Here is an 18,221-nt window from a genome sequence, read left to right on the forward strand (position 1 = left end):
ACACAATAGTCACGGAAGTGGAGAATTCCCCAAGGATGGGCAATCGGTCCAAATGGTGGTGACAGTATTTGGGCCCAAATATGGTGTCTGCGGGTCCCTGCTTCTTATTTGCTTGCTCACGTTTGTGTTTTCAATAGTGAGAACCGAAGAACACATACCTGCTAGGCGGGTGCTCGACTAGAACACTTCAACTACATCCCCAGCCTAAAAAAGAAATGGAGGGAAGGAGGAAAGGAAGGAAAAAGGGAGGAAGAGAGGGAGAGAAGAAGGACAAAATTTTAAAACCTTTTATTTTGAGACATGGTCTCTCTAAGTTATCCAAGGCAGCCTTGAACTTGAGATCCTCCTGTCTCAGCCTCCCATGTAGCTGGGATTACAGGCACGTGCCACCAGGCCACCCTGATACTCTGATTTTAACCTTTATGCTATGTCATTTTGTAACCCACCATTTGGTGCTTGGTAATGTATTATTGCAATACAATTTGAGAATTTATCCATTGCCTGTGTTCAATAGTTGAAGAAAATAAAAACTTCCTCTCTGAAGGAAGTTTCCTCTGCAAAGGATGATGGTGATGATGATGGTGGTGATGGTGATGATGACGATGGTGGTGGTGGGGGTGGTGATGATGGTGGTGGTGGTGGTGGTGATGATGATGGTGGTGGTGGTGGTGATGATGATGGGAGTGGTGGTGATGATGATGGTGGTAATGATGGTGGTGGTGGTGGTAATGATGGTGGTGGTGGTGGTGATGGTGGTGGTGGTGGTGATGATGATGGTGGTGGTGGTGGTGATGATGATGGTGGTGGTGGTGGTGGTGATGATGATGGTGGTGGTGGTGGTGATGATGATGGTGGTGATGGTGATGATGATGATGGTGATGATGATAATGGTGGTAGTGATGGTGGTGGTGGTGGTGGTGGTGATGATGATGGTGGTGGTGGTGGTGGTGGTGGTGGTGATGATGATGGTAGTGGTAGTGATGGTGGTGATGGTGGTAGTGGTGGTGATGATGATGATGGTGGTGGTGGTGGTAGTGATGGTGATAGCAATATCTAACATGTGTTCAGCTATTACTACACTCTAGCCAGGCAATTTTCCATGGATCATCTCCTTTAGCCATGCACAAGACTCATGCCTGCTCTGAGGGAGAGTCCAATACAGAATCAAAATGGAATCGCTCTGTAACCACACGTAAGACATGGTTAGAAACCCTTGTGTGTGAGACAGTGTTGCTTGGCAGATGATCTGAGAAGGAAAAGCTGGGTTCAGATCCAGCAGCCTTGAGCCTTGAAAAAATATATGTCCCCTTCCATAACTGAAAAGTAAGCAACAGTATAAGTTATAAAATACAAGAAAGGTCATATTTTCCCATTTTAGTTATTTTAGCACACTTGCCTCTTAAATCTAGCAAGGTTTACAGTTTGGAGGATCCAGCCCTGGAGAAAGACAGGCTTATTGTGGGCCTGCAGAGTTGGAAAGCGCTATGGGTCTTGAGGATGGTAGATAGGACTGAAGACAGGCACCCAGATGAGTAACAGTAAGGAACTGAGAACAGTGGCCTTGCAGACATCTACAGCATGTTGTGCAAGGGGGTACTATGGGCAGACAGATCTTAACAACCTTGAATCCTTGGTCCCTACCAGTTACTAACATGTCCCACAAGCCTTGAGAATCTATGGCCGGAGACTGTACTGCTGTCCCTGCCTTTGTACTGCTTGCCCTAACCCTGAAGGCCATGCAGCTTGATGTCCTCAAAGCCATCCTGAGCAGAAGCTTCAAATGCTGAGGGCTGGACTCTCACTCTTGGCTGTTCTTGTGGATGCTTGCCTGCACTGTGGCTCCGATTCTACAGTCACTGTAAATGCCGTGGCCTTTCTCATGGCTCAGCTGCAAGGCCAAAGAAACGTACCTGCCAAGTAGAGGACCTGGAGGCTGGCCCTCAGGTGGCCTAGGCCTCCCTAGCCTTGTAAAGAGCATCCTACCAGGTAGGCAAGCCCTAGCCACTCTATTTCCATGTTGCCTCCATCCTCTGCCAAACGATGAAGACATCTTATTCCGCAAACACAATAACAAATATGGTGGAACAGCTTGTTGAGGCACAAGAGTGGCAGGAACTCCCAGGAATCAATGTCACTGTGGTCCCAGGGCCAGAAAGCCTAGGGCCTGGCCCCTGTATCAGCTAGTCGGGGCAGACCATGTCCCAGCTCTTTCTCCCAGGGATGATGGGAGATGCCTCACAGGTGTCTAGTCTGGTTCCTGCTGTTGTCCTGTTGTCCTGGCTACGTTCTTTTTCAGAAGGAAACTTTCAAGCGCTTCCTTTTTTTTTTTTTTTTCCTACCTCCATTTTGTTCACTGGAGTCAAATGCTCTGGCTCCTCCCTTTAGTGGGACAAACTACCCCCAGCGTGACTGATAGCAAGATGGAAATGTTTGTGGAACTTTCATCCTGGCACAGATAAGAGAAGCGAGCAGCCAGAAAGGCTTTGAAAGCCAGGCAGCCGACTCCTGAACTCCCTCCCCTGGGCTCCCTTGTGCATTCTTCCTTGGGTTGGGTTCACACTGCCTGGTTTCCCCCTATGTCCCTGTCCATCAGAGCTGGCTCCACCAGGCTGTAGTGGCCTGACCCTCCTCACATAGTGGTTATAGCGTATGAAGCGCAACCCATGTCAACCATCCACTCCTACTGCCTAAGCTGCAGGCCTCCTGCCTCTGAGCAGGTGACAAGGCTGCTGGAAGCAAAAAGCCCAGCACATGGTTCAGTCGAGAGTGCCAGCAGATGAAACACAACCACAATGAATAAAAGTAGATGGGGCAATCCTCTTCCGGGATGCTCTAGGGCCAAATACCAAGATGGAAGCCCTGGCTTTGTTGAGTTCTTTGAAGAGCACAAGAAGTTGTAGCAACAACTCCCACATATCTCAAGAGTGGTCCTCAGACACTTTCAATATTATTTAGGGGGTTGCAAGTTTGACCAACAGAAGATAGCCTGGGCTATTTATCTTCCCCGGGCAAAGCTTAGCACAGCCATCAAATGCGTACTCCTCCGTTTAAGAGCCCTTCTTAGTCTGTGCGGGCTACTGTGGCAAAATGCCACACACCGGGTAGACTATAAATGGCAGAAGCATTTCTATGATGGGGACATTATTTGGTGTCTGGTGTCCACCTGTCTCTGGCTCACAGACTACACCTTCTCGATGCGACCTCACACAGTTGAAGAGGTGAGGGATCTTTCTCAGGCCTGTTCTAATAGAAACACTAATCCTTTGGATGATGGACGGATTTGCCTTCATGTCTGACCTACCCCATTGAAGAGGAGAGGAGCAGGGAGGGGAGTAAGGAGGAGAAGAAAAGAGAAGATTTTTAAAAATATATATATTATTAATTTGTTCATATCACATCTCAATTGTTATCCCATCCCTTGTATCCTTCCATTCCTCCCTCCCTTCCATTTTCCCCTTACTCCCCTCCCCTATGACTGTGACTGAGGGGGACCTCCTCCCCCTGTATATGCTCATAGGATATCAAGTCTCTTCTTGGTACCTTTCTGCTATCCTTGGTACCTGCTATCCTTCTTCTGAGGGTTGCCAGACCTCCCCATCCAGGGGATGTGGTCAAATATGGGGCACAGAGTTCATGTGAAAGTCAGTCCCCACTCTCCACTCACAGTGGAGAATGTCCTGTCCATTGGCTAGATCTGGGTAGGGGTTCGAAGTTTACTGCACGTATTGTCCTTGGCTGGTGCCATAGTTTGTGCAGGACCCCTGGGCCCAGATCTGCCCTTCATAATGTTCTTCTTGTAGGTTTCTAGGACCCTCTGGATCCTTCTATTTCCCCATTATTTCATGCTTCTCTCACCTAGAGTCTTAATAAGATGTCCTCCCCTCTGTCCCACTTTCCTGGTAAGTGACGACTTTCATGGGACATGCCCATTGGTCTAGTGTCCAGATATAAGTGAGTATATACTATTTGACTCTTTCTGCTCTAGGTTAACTCACTCATTATGATCATTTCTAGTTCAATCCATTGTCCATAAATTTCAGGAATTCCTTGTTTTTATAGCTGAGTAGTGTTCCACATGTAAATGTACCACAGTTTCTTTATCCATTCTTCTACTGAGGGACACTTAGGCTGTTTCCATGTTCTGGCTATTATGAATAAGGCTGATAGGAACATGGTTGAGCAAATTTTCTTGTTGTGTGCTGGAACATCTTCTGGGTATATTCCAAGGAGTGGAATAGCTGGGTCTTGAGGAAGCCCTATTCCCATTTTTCTGAGATAGCACCAGATAGATTTCCAAAGTGGCTGTACTAGTTTGCATTCCCATCAGCAATGAAGGAGTGTTTCTCTCTCCCCACATCCTTGCCAACGTGTGGTGTCACTTGAATTTTTGATCTTAGCCATCTGATGGGTGTAAGATGGAATCTCAGAGTTGTTTTGATTTGCATTTCCCTGATGACTAATGAGATTGAGCATTTCTTTAAGTGTTTCTCAGCCATTTGATATTCCACTGTTGAGAATTCTCTGTTTAGTTCCAAGCCCCATTTCTCAATTGGGTTATTTGGTTTGGTGGTGTTTAATTTCTTGAGTTCTTTATATATTTTGGATATTAGACCTTTGTCAGATGTACGGTTGGTGAAAATCTTTTCCAAGTCTGTAGGCTGTCGCTTTGTTCTCTTGACAGTGTCTCCTGCCTTACAGAAGCTTCTCAGCCTCATGAGGTCCCATTTATTAATGGTTGACATTAAGGCCTAGGCCGTTGGTCTTCTGTTCAGGAAGTTGTCTCCTGTGCCAATATGTTCCAGTCTCTTCCCCTCTTTTTCCTCTAAGTAACGTAGTGTCTCTGGTTTTATGTAGAGGTCTTTAATCCAGTTGGATTTGAGTTTTGTGCAAGGTGACAAATATGAATCCAGTTGAATTTTTTTTACACATAGACCTCCAGTTAGATCAACACCATTTATTGAAGATGCTATCCTTTTTCCATTGAAAGGATTTGGCTTCATTGTCAAAAATCAGGTGACCATATGTGTGTGTGGGTTCATATCTGGGTATTCGACTCGATTCCACTGATCCACCAGCCTGTTGCTGTGCCAGTGCCATGCTGTTATAATCACTATTGCTTTATAGTACAGTTTGAGATCAGGTATGGAGATTCCTCCAGAGCACCTTTTATTGTACAAGATTGTTTTACCTATTCTGGGTTTTTTGTTTTTCCATATGAAGTTCAGAATTGAACTTTCAATGTCTTTAAAAAATTGTGTAGGTATTTTGATAGGGATTGCATTGAATCTGTAGATTGCTTTTGGTAGGATGGCCATTTTTACTATGTTAACTCTCCCAATCCATGAGCAAGGAAGATTATTCCATCTTATCAGGTCACCTTCAATCACTTTCTTCAGAGTTTTGAAATTTTTTCAAACAAGTCCTTCACTTGCATAGTTAGAGTAACTCCTAGATATTTATATTGCTTGTGGCCAATATGAAGGCTGTGGTTTTCCTAATTTTTTCCTCTGAAAGCTTGTCATTTGTGTATAGGAAGGCTACAGACTTTTTTGAGTTAATTTTGTATCCAGCCAATTTGCTGAAAGTGTTTATCAGCTTTAGGAGATATCTGGTATAATTTTGAGTGTCACTTATGTACACTATCATATCATCTGCAAATAGGGATAATTTGACTTCCTCCTTTCCCATTTGGATACCCTTGATGTCCTTTTGTTGTCTTATTGCTCTGGCTAAAACTTCGAGTACTATATTGAAGAGATATGGAGAGAGTGGGCAGCCTTGCCTTGTTCCTGATTTTAGAGGAATTTCTTTGAGTATCTCACCATTTACTTTGATTTTGCCTATTAGCTTGCTGTATATAACCTTTATTATGTTAGGAAAGTGCCTTGTATCCCCAATTTCTCTAAAACTTTAAACATGAATGGGTTTGAATTTTATCAAATGCTTTCTCTGCATCGAAAGAGATGGTCATGTGTTTTTTTATTTTCAGTTTGTTTATATGGTGGATTACATTGTTGGAATTACATATATTAAACCATCCCTGCATGAATGGAATGAGGCCTACTTGGTCATGATGAATGGTATCTTTGATGTGATCTTGTATTTGTTTTGCAAGTATTTTATTTAGTATTTTTGCATCGATATTCATAAGAGAAATTGGTCTGAAATTCTCTTTCTTTGTTGAGTCTTTGTGAGGTTTAGGTATCAATGAGACTATGGCCTAGAATGCATTTGGTAATTTTCCATCCATTTCTGTCTTTTGGAGTAGCTTGAAGAATATCGGTATTAGCCGCCCTTGAAGGTCTGGTAGAATTCGCACTGAAACCATCTGGTCCTGGGCTTTTTTGGTTGGGAGACCATTGATGATTGCTTCTATTTCTGTAGGGGAAATGGGACTATTTAGCTTGTTTATCTGTTCTTCACTCAACTTCGACAAGTAAAATTAATCAAGAAAATCGTCCATTTCCTTTAGATTTTCAAATTTTTGTGGCATATATGCCTTCAAAGTAGGATCTTCTGATTTTTTGTATTTCTTCAGTGACTGTTGTTATGTCTCCCTTTTCATTTCTGATTTTGTTGATTTCAATACTGTCTATCTGCCTTTTAGTTAGTTTGGCTAACTGTCTGTCTACCTTATTGATTTTCTTAAAGAACCAGCTTTGGTTTTGTTGATTCTTTGGACTGTTTTTCTTAGTTTCTAATTTGTTAATTTCAGCCTTGAGTTTGATTAATTCCAGACGTCTACTCCTCTTGGGTGTTTCTGCTTCTTTTTTCTTTTTTAGGGCTTCCAGTTGTGTTGTTAAGATGCTTATGTGTGATGTATCCAATTTCTTTTTAAAGGCGCTTAGTGAGATGAATTTTCCTCTTATCACTGCTTTCAATGTATCCCACGAATTTGGGTATGTTGTTCCTTCATTTTCATTGATTTCAGAAACTCCTTGATTTCCTTCTTATTCTTCCCTGAATCAGATGTCATTTTGCAGAGAGTTGTTTAGTTTCCAGTTATGTGTAGGCTTTTTGTTATTTCTGTTGGTTTTTAATTGCTGCCTAAGTGCATGGTGATCTGATAGGATACAAGGTATTATTTCAATCCTCTTCTATCTATTGAGGCTTGCTTTTTGACCTATGATGTGATCAATTTTGGAGAAGGTTCCATTGGGTGCAGAGAAGAAGGTATATTCCTTCTTGTTTGGGTGAAAGGTTCTATAGATATCTGTTAGATACATTTGACCCATGGCATTCGTTAATGATGTTGTTTCTCGGCTTAGTTTCTGTTTCAATGACTTATCCTTCAGTGAGAGTGGGGTGTTGATGTCTCCCACTATTATTGTGTGGGGATTGATGTGTGCTTTAAGGTTTTTTAGGAGATCTTTTACAAATGTGGGTGCCCTTGTATTGGGAGCATAAATGTTCAGAATTGTGATGTCATCTTGGTTGACTTTACCTTTGATGAGTATGAAGTGTGCTTCCTCATCCCTTTTGATTAATTTTGGTTGAAAGTCTATTTTGTTCGATACTAAAATGGCTATGCCTGCTTGCTTCTGTGACCATTTGCTTGAATATTTTTTCCAACCTTTTACCCTGAGGTAATGCCTATCATTATGGATGAGATGTGTTTCTAGAATGCAGAAGAATGTTGGAAATTGTTTATGCACCCATTCACTTAGTCTGTGTCTTTTTATTGGAGAATTTAGACCATTGATGTTGAGAGATATTAATGACCAGTGACTCTTAAGATTCTTAACTTTGATGTTGTTTCCAGTCGAGTGTTTGTGTAGTTGTGTTTTTGTCATGGGATGGTTATCTATTTCTTGAGTAGTTTTGGTTGTAGCTTGACTCCTTGGGATGCAGTTTTCCTTCTAGTACCTTCTTTAAAGCTGGATATTTGGATAGGTACTGTTTGAATTTGTATTTGTCATTGAATATTTTGTTTCTCCATCAATGGTATTGATAGTTTTGCTGGCAAAGTAGTCTGGCCTGGCATCTGTGGTCTCATAGGGTTTGCAGGACCTCTTTCCAGGCCCTTCTGGCTTTTTTGGTCTCCGCTGAGATGTCGGGTGTAATTTTGATAGGTTTGCCATTAAATGTTATTTGGCCCTTTTTCCTTGCAGCTTTTAATATTTTTTCTTCATTCTGCATGTTTTGTGTTTTGATTATTATGTGATGGACAGTTTTTCTTTTGTGGTCAATTCTATTTGGTGTTCTGTAGGCCTCTTGTATGTTTATAGGCATCCCTTTCTTTAGATTGGGGAAATTTTCTTCTATGATTTTGTTGAGAATAGTTTCTGGGCCTTGGAGTCTGATATATTCTCTTTGTTCAATGCCTATTATCCTCAATTTTTTTCTTTCATGGTGTCCTTAATCTCTTGGATGTTTTGTGTCAGGAGTTTTCCAGATTTGGCATTTTCTTTAATGGTTACTTTAAGATCTGTGATTGTATCTTCTAGACTGAGATTTGTTTTTTCATCTCTTGGATTCTGTTAGAAAAGCTCACCTCTGTGTTGCTCACCTTCTTATCTGAGGTCTCACGTTCTCGTTTTTCTTCTGTCTGTGTGTTTATCATTGACTCCATTTCATTTTCAGATCTTGAACTGATTATTTGATTTCTTTCATCTGATAGTTTTTATATTCCTGCAATTTTTCCAGTTCCACTCTATGTGCTTCTTTTATGTTTCTCACCTGTTTGTCTGCGTCTTCCTGCATTTGATTACGAATTTTATTTGTTTCCTCCATTACCATCCTCATTACTTAGGATTTGAGGTCATTTTCTGCATTTCCGTTGTATTTCAGTTCTCTGGGTTGTTTTCTTTGGATAGCTGGTACCTGGAGTCTCCATGTTGTTTTGTGGGTTTTTTGTGTATGCTTTTTCGCTGTCCTTTAGACATCTTGCTGTCTTTGTTTTTGTTGGTTACCATCCAGAGGTGGATGAGGGAGTCTGATGATAGATTCACTTGTTTTCTCAAGATTTCCCTAGGCTGGGAGATCTAATGCTTCACTGGTGTGGATGTTAGGAGGTTAGCCCTGTTGTTTTTGACTCTCACAGCCAGTGATCTTCAGCTCCCCTGTGCTGTGGGTCCTGCAATGTTCTGGGTCTCTGAATGAGCGTTAGGTAAGGCCAAGGTATCCACAGCCTTCTCTGTCCCCTGTCCAGTCCAGCCAGTAACACTGGGCCTGAACCACGGGCCAAACTCAGCTAGATTCTCAGGGCCTGAACCATCTGCCAAGCTCAGCTAGTGATTCTGTGCACAAAAACGCACACAGGGTCCAGCCAAAATTTTGGGCTGGGACTATGCACCAAGATCAGCTAGGATCTTTTGGCCCAAAGTGGGTGCTGTGGTCAGTTATTGACTCAGGGCCTGAACTGTCCGCCAATCTCAGCCAGGAATTCTGGATTCAAACTGCACACTGTGTCCAACCAGAGTCTTAGAGCTGGTGGAACTGAGCCCTCCGCCCAGCCTGCATCACAGCAGAAGAACTGCGGTTGCGGTGAGCCAGTGCGGGTGATGGAACCGATCGCTCTGTCCAGCCTGCGTCACAGCAGGAGAACTGCGGTTGCGGTGAGTCAGCGCTGGTGGTGGAACTGAACGCTCCACCCAGCCTGCGTCACAACAGGATTACTGCGGCTGAGCTGAACTAGTGCCGGTAGTGGAACTGAGCACTCTGTCCAGCCTGCGTCACAGCAGGAGAACTGTGGCTGCGCTGAGTCGGCGCTGGTGGTGGAACTGGAGCGCTCTGCCCTGACTGTGTCACAGCAGGAGAACTGCGGCTCTGCTGAGTTAGCGCCGGTGGTGGAACCAAATGCTCCACCCAGACTGCGTCACCTCAGGGGAGCTGCCCCTGAGCTGAGGTGGTACCTAGGGTGGAACTGAGTGCTCCACCAAGCCTGTGCCACAGCAGGGGAGCTGTGGCCATGCTGAGTTAGTGCCTCGCGCAGAATTGCTTGCTGGGCTGAGTCAGAACACGGGACTCTGGGGCTGAACTGTCCACCAAGTCCAGTCTGTGTCCGAAGGCACCATGCGACCCAAATCCTGCCCAGAGTCCCCTCTACCACAACAACTCCCACCGGCCACCACACCAATCACCTCCACTGGAAGGCTATGAGCTGTAAAGCTCAGCCACCGCGGCTGGCGTCGCTGGTGCTGCTGCTGCTGCTGCCACTGCCACTCCGATCTGAGAAAAATTACGCTCCTCCCGTGTGCAGGGACACGCAGGTCTTCCGCAACCTGGTCCCTCCCAACCGTGGAGCACTCCCGCTGCCGTGGTGTGGGGACCTCGGTGTTCCTGGATTAGAAATCTGTGTAATTCCCTGAATTGTTCACTAGAGCCTCCAAACACAGTCCACACTCCTCGCCGCAATCTTGGATCCCCCCACCTTCGGGTATCCATTCCACGGGACGGGTTCTTAGGGGTCTCTCTGGCTGGCATGCTGGTCTGGCCTGTTTGCTGCTCCACACACGCTCTCAAAAACTATTTTTTAACAAATTAAATGTATTTATTTTATTTCTGACTGAGAAATTGTTAGTTCATACATACGTAAAAACACATGACCAAGTCAAAGTAAATGAAGGAATTCATTATTTATCTACTTCAGAACAAATATTTCTCCTCAGAATCAGGTGTACTTATATTGGTACTAAATTTTTTATCGAGTAGTAACTTCATCAAAATTTGAATTTTGCTTAAAGAATGGAAAATTTAGGAATGTGAGTGCAGCATTCTTTAAGTCTGATATCTAAATTAAGGTCATTACAGACATATTTCTTCTAATTTTTTATAAGAAAATATACAACACCTATTTTAAATCATCAGCATTACTTGTCAAAAACCCTCTCTTGTGATGTGCATGGAAATAAACTATGGGCTGTGGAGAAGTCTTAAATGAATTCTTTTTTTTTTAAATAAAAAAACCCATGAGACTATCAGAAAAGAACACATATATCTGGGTTGATTTTAAACTTTTTGAGTGTCACCATTACTGGGGAGAAATGAAGAAAAGCTACTTACTCTAGGCTTTAAGTCAAATATATTATCATATCATCCCAATCACTGGGAGAGTTACTAAATTTAAATGTCTGATAATGAATATAAATTGTTATCTGATATAAGTTAATTAATTTTGAAGTAATTTGGAGTATTTAGAATGCTTATCTAAGTTCTATATATAAGTTTTATTTTTTAATTAATTTATCTTGTTACATCTCAATGTTTATCCCATCCCTTATATCCTCTCATTCTTTCCTCCCTCCCATTTTTCCCATTATTCCCCATCCCTTTGACTATTCCTGAGGGGGATTACCTCCCCCTGTATATGCTCATAGGTTATCAAGTCTCTTCTGGCAACCTGCTGTCCTTCCTCTGAGTGCCACCAGTTCTCCCCCTCCAGGGGACATGGTCAAATGTGAGGCACCAGAGTATGTGAGAAAGTCATATCCTACTCTCCACTCAACTGTGGAGAATGTTCTGACCATTGACTAGATCTGGGTATGGGTTTAAAGTTTACCACCTGTATTGTCCTTTGCTGGTGCCTTAGTTTGTGCGTGACCCCTGGACCCAAATCTGCCTATCCTAATGTTCTGCTTGGAGGTTTCTAGGACCCTCTGGATCCTTCTACTTTGCTATTCTCCCATGTTTCTCTCATTTAGAGTCCCAATAGGATGTCCTCCCCTCTGTCCCAGTTTCCTAGTAAGTGAAGGCTTTCGTGGGACATGCCCCTTAGGCTAGTATGCAGATATAAGTGAGTATATACCATTTGAGTATTTCTGCTTCTGTTTAAAAAACAAAATAAACACATTATTCTAAGAGTCTGAAAAAGACATAATTTTAAATATATTAAATAATGAACTAGCAATTGATTTTGATGTTTTGCAGTAACACTCTAAAAGTAAATATTAATGAGGCCTCTTATATGTTGACCATTTTTACACTTGAAGACTAAACATTCAATAATGTGATAGGTTGAAAGAAAAGGTGTGTACATGCTGCATGTGTGCGTGCATGTGTGTGTGTGTGTGTGTGTGTGTGGTGTGTGTGTGTGTGTGTGGTGTGTGTTTTTGATTGATTGGTGGTTAGAAAATTGGTGGTAGAACTCAGAGGAATTTTTCGGAAGGTGAAAGTGAGCTAAGCTAAAAAACAAAATTCTCAAGAAACTACATTTATAAATCAATAAATCCATACACTTTTGGACAACAAAATTTAAGAAATTCATACTTCAAAAATTGGGTAGAATTCTAATGGTCATCTTTTCTGACTTTTATACAAAATGGAGCAAAAAAAATCCTGTCTCAGTAATGAATATAAGACTTCTATGTGGAATGTAACCATTGATCAAGGAATTCAAATAAAAACATACAAGATGTCTTTAAAACTTGTAAATCATTGTGCTCTGATATTACAAAATTAGTAATCTGAAATAAGAGAAAATCAGTAAAATGCTTGATCAGCATTTCCAGTTCTTAAAAACTAAAATTAAAATTGAGTACATGAATTATATTTGTACTTTGTATATCTTATGTTTTACAGACACCTGTCCTCAGTGAAGATATTGATTTGTTGGGTATAAACTCAGAAAACCTCATTCCCTGTTGTTCCCTTCCCCATAATTGGCCTGCCTTATGTGGCCTTAGTGAGAGAAGAAACACTTGATATTGCTGAGACTTTGTGTGCCAGGGAACATTTTTACTGAGGAGAAGGGGAAGTGGAATGGGAGCTATGGGATGGGAGGGCGGTACTCAGAGAGAGAAGGGAAGTATCTGTGACCAGGCTGTAAATTGTTTAAATATATTAATTAAAGAAAAATTAAATTCAAATAGTGTTACATCAAATCAATCAATTAATTCAAAATATTACATTGTAAAAATTATGATCAAAATGTATTTCATGAAAACTTTAAAAATAATACACAAAGAAAGAAACAGCTTTCAAACATTGGTAAAAGCATAAATTATACCTAAAATTATTTTAAAGATATCCTTATGTGTAAAGTTGCATAGACACTTAAAATTTTCATGAATGGGTATCAAATAGAAAAGTGAAGCTGATTTAGGGTAAATACTTATTTCTTTTTCAGGATAAATAGATACAGAACCACAGTGAACCATTACATATAATAGTTGATATTAAGTCTTGAATGTGCTATACTTATTTGGGATAATAACACATAATCAAAAGGGGATGTGAATTTATGAATCATCCATAGATAGTTTTCACATTACCTTTTACTGTTTATAAGACATACAGAATTTCTAACATTTGATAAACTATGATCCTGATTACTAAAATCCATATTATTATGTAAATATCAAACCCACTCACTTATCTTTAGAAGGAAGTCTTATGATATTTCTTTCTGAGAACTCATCAAGATGAATCTTCTAACTCAATGATGAATTCATATATATATATATATATTCTCAAAACAATGATATTGCAATTTTACATGCTTTTATTGATGTCTCAAATTTCACAGGCTACAAGATTGATAATACTTTCTACCTATTTGTACATGTCATCAAATTACAAAGGTGAAGACGGCCTAATTACACTTTCTTAATTGCATATTTACATTTCCTACATAGATCAGAACCATAACTTAATAATTTCCTCAAGTTTCATCCCTTGTTCTCATTTATTTTTTCTTTGATGCAGTAAAAAAATTTAGCCTTCTGTCATGAACTTTTGAAATACAAGTGTTTATGATGTAATCAAGTTAACATTAATTACAAATCTTCAATATGGGAGTCATTTTCATGTATGGATGTGCATATAGCATATGTGAGTATGAGCATGTGATTTCAGTCTGTGTTTAATATATCTAGTGCTTTGTGTCTAATTCAAAACAAAATTTGTGTTTGTCTATTCCTCTCCAACTTCACTTAGGTTCCAGTAAATAAAATCAGATTTCAAGCTTTAGAATACAAACCCTTTACTCACTAGACAATCTTATTCTTCCTTCATCAAAGTTTTGATTCAGTAAATTTGCTGATTGCCTGAGGCATGCAAAATATTGGTTGTTATTCCATATTTACATGGGAAATGTAAGAGTCCAGAGTAAGTGAGTTAAAAAACTTGTTAGGTAATTTGTGATCTGTTCAAAAATTATCTGACCAATGAAACCTTAGTTATTACCACTAACAAAATAAAGGAAAATTATTTACTCCATGAAAATTGGATGTGTTTCATAAACACATGATGAAACAGCTTGCAAACATGAAAATTAAACAGAAATAATTAAATGCTTACAAGAGCTGTGAGCTCCACCTCTAATGAAATATTTCCCAAGTCATGGGCTTTGACCAGAATTACCGTACCTGTCAAGATTTTCCTGTTGAACAGGCCTCATGTATATTTGAAAAACGGGGGTTTTCTTTAATAATTATAATTTCAATATTGTACCACTGAGAGAAATTTGTCAGAGGGTTAATATAACACTGTGTAGGTTCCAATGATAAATAATACAACATAATTAATTCTCCCCTAAGGAACTTTATTACTCATTCTAATATGACATCATAGGCAGTGTATATACGTGTTCTTCATTTAATTTAGTTTTTATCATTATTTACTCCTTGTCCTTTCTACAATTTCCATTCTTCCTCTTTTCCCACTACATATTCATGTTTCTCATGTACTATTTTCCCGATTAAATGAACAGTCTTAAGGAATTGAGCAATGGTAGATTTTTATAACTGTTTTTCCTCCACTCATCATTTAGTGTAATTAATCAACAGATATCACATTTGTCCTTACACTTTGCTAACTCAACTATATTTCCCAATATTTTTCCTTGCATGTTTTGCTTACTTTTATATACTTTCTTCTCCCTTAAGACACCGACTCCCAGTAAACAGATTATTGTTTCCAGCTTATCATTTTAACTTCAGATTAAATAAGCAAAATTAAATGATTGAAGGATAGTAGCTGTGTGTGAGGAATTTAGCCATTTGGTGTTAGGGATGAATTCTGTGTTGTCTAGAAGAGGAACAAGTACTCTTAATTTCTAGGCAGTGCATAGGATTCCTACATTTATATCCAAATGAAAAGTAACTGAGCATGATATATATATTTGTTCGTTTACTAATCCATATTTTCCTGAACATGAATTTGATTTTAACTGAATTGTGAATTGATTGATAGAAAGGACATATTAATTAATAATTATGTAGAGAATTATACAATCAATACTTATTACACAATAAATGTACATGTGTATTTTAGTAATTTTTATTCAAATATAAAGAAATAATTTGGTCATTTGTACTCACATAAATTTATATGTTGATTTCAGGGGTATAGAGATATATAGATGATAGATCCTGTATTTTTCAGATTATGTAAAGAAACAGATGGGTACAATATGGACTAACATAGTAAAATCACCATCTTAACAAATGCAATCACCAGACACAATAAAATTCCCATCAAAATTCCAACACAATTTTAAAGACTTAGAAATAATGATACTCAAATTCATATGGAAAAATAAACATAGGATAGCTAATACAACCCTGTCCAATAAAAAAATCTGGAGGTATCTCCATGCCTAAATTAAAGCTGTACTATAGCACAATAGTAATAAAAAAACCACATGGTATTGGCAGGAAAGCAGAAAGTATAGTCAATGGAATGAAATAAAAAAACTCACAGGTAAATATAAGAAATGTATGAACACTTAATATTTGAAAAAGAATCCAAAATTATAAAATGGAAGAAGAAATACTCTTTTCAAATGTTGCTGGACTAAAAGGATGACTTCGTGTTGAAGACTGTAAACAGGTCCACATGTATCACCCTGAACAGAATTCAAATCCGAGTGTATCAAAGACCATAAAATAAAACCTGATGCACCAAATCTGATAGTAGAGGAAGTGAAAATAGCCTTGAAAACATTTGTACAGGAGAAAACTTCCTGATTAGAACACCAAAACTCAGGTGTTAAATGAGACCTAATGAAACTTAATAGTTTCTGTAAGGGAAAGGACACTGTCGAATGGAGAAAATGGCACCCTTAAAAATGAGAACACTTCTTCACTAACCCTATGCATGAAAAAGGATTAATATCAAAATTACGAAAATAATTCAAGAAAGAAAATATCAACAAACCAAATATCTCAACAAAAACTCAGATACAGAATTAAACAGAATTTTCAACAGAGGAATCACTAATAGCACTGAAAACTAAAAGAAATGTTCACCCTCCTTTGTTATCAAGGAAATGAAAATCAAAATGACTCAGAGATTGTATCTTACAACCATAAAAATAGCTAATATCAATAACTCAAGTAACAGTATATGCTGGAGGGGATGTGGAGCAACAGGACCCTCTTCCATTCCTAGACGGAATGTAAACTTATACAACTACTGTGGAAATCAAACTGGAAGTCTCTCTGAAAACTGGAAATAGGTTTACCCCAAGACTCATCTATTCCAATCCTCGGCATATACTCAAAAGGTGCTACACCATACCACAAGGACACTTGTTCTACCATGTTAATAGTAGCTTTCTTCATAATAGCTAGAATATGTAAACAAACAAAATGTCCCTCAACCAATGTTCAGATAATTCAAAGGGGTCCTGTACACATGAAGTATTATTCAGCTATTAAAAATAAAGACATCATGCAGTTTTCAGGAAAAAATGAAACTAGAAAATATCACCCTGAGTATAGTAGCCAAGATTCAGAAAGACAAATGTGATATGTACTCATGCTACAACTCACAGACACAAGGAAGCTAAGGAACAAGGAGGTCCCAAGGGAGGCTGCACGAATCTCACTCAGGTGGAAATAATGTAGACAATAGAAGTAGAATGTGGTAGGGAGCTGTGAAGGAGAGCATGTGAGGGAGGGGAACAGGAGTGGGAATCAGATGCAGTGAGGGGGTGAAAACTGGGAGAGAGAATAGAAATTTAGGGGGGACATCTCTGGGGTGTGGGAGGCTACCAAGATTTTACGGGCCTGTCCCTATCCAAGACTCCTCATGTATGGAGATAAGGAGCCTGAAGTGTTCTGTGTATCCAGCTGGGACCACCAGTGGTGGAAAGGGAAATAAAACACACCTATGAAACCTTTCACTCAAATTTTACCCAGCCCAGAAGTGTAGGTATAAAGATGGAGCAGAGATTGGGGACAAAAACCAACCAATGTCAGTCATAACTTCAGACACATCTCATGGGAGAGAGCCAACCCCTGACAGTTTTAATGATACTGTGCTGTGCTTGAAGAAATACGTCTAGTAATACTGCCTTCTTAGATGTGTCATCCAGCAGCTAATGGAAACAGATGGAGAGACACAGAGCCACACAATAGGCAGATTTGGTCAGTCTTATGGAAGAATGGAAGAAAAGATTGAGGGAGCTAGCAGGGTTAAGGATACCACAAAAATACATACATTGTAAAGTAAGATGGCACCAAGGAGCTCACAGAGACTTAACAAGTAACCTAAATGGATGCATTATCTGGACATAGACCCCAACATATATGTAGTAGATGTGCACCAGGGTTTTCATGTGGGTCCTCTAACACAGGGAGAAGGAGCTGTGACTGACTCTGTGGTCTGTTTTTCATCCCATTCCCTTTCCTGGACTGCCTTTCCTAGCCTCAGTTGAAGAAGACACACATTTCCTCCTGTGATGTGATGTGTTCGATAGGGTTGGTACCAAAGGAGGCCTCCATTTTTCAGAGAAGGGGAGGCGGTAATAGAGGAGTATTATGGATAATTTAAAAGTAAGGTTTAATAAATGTTTATTATTAAGTTATAACTGTTATGGTTGTATTTTATAACCAGCTATCAATAAATACACAGACATATGTTATACTTTAAAATAAACTTGGTTCACCTGGGTACCCCTAAACTACCTCCCATATCTCCCTGCAAAGACTCTCATGGCATTAGTGTCTAATAATTTCTATCGAGCTACCTTCCTTTTATAATCACAAATTCTTGCTAATGTTCTGCATCTGGTCCAAATCCTCCATGCACACCAGCCATGTGCTTCTTCTCCACCTAACCTATGGCAGCAGTCTTCTTCCTATACTCTCTACTTTCCTTCACAGTGTCTTCTTTGGGTCTCTCACTGCTTCCGTTCTCAAGATCGTCTTTGTCCCAAAAGGCTGTGAACCTTAGTGAAGTCTATTCAATTTTCCCTGCCTGGAAGATTGGGCTTTTTATTGGTCTAACAGGAATAAGAGTTTAGACAAGGTAACAAACATTTGGTGGATACTTGA

Source organism: Acomys russatus, chromosome 1, assembly GCF_903995435.1.
Source record: "Acomys russatus chromosome 1, mAcoRus1.1, whole genome shotgun sequence".
Taxonomy (NCBI): Eukaryota; Metazoa; Chordata; class Mammalia; order Rodentia; family Muridae; genus Acomys; species Acomys russatus.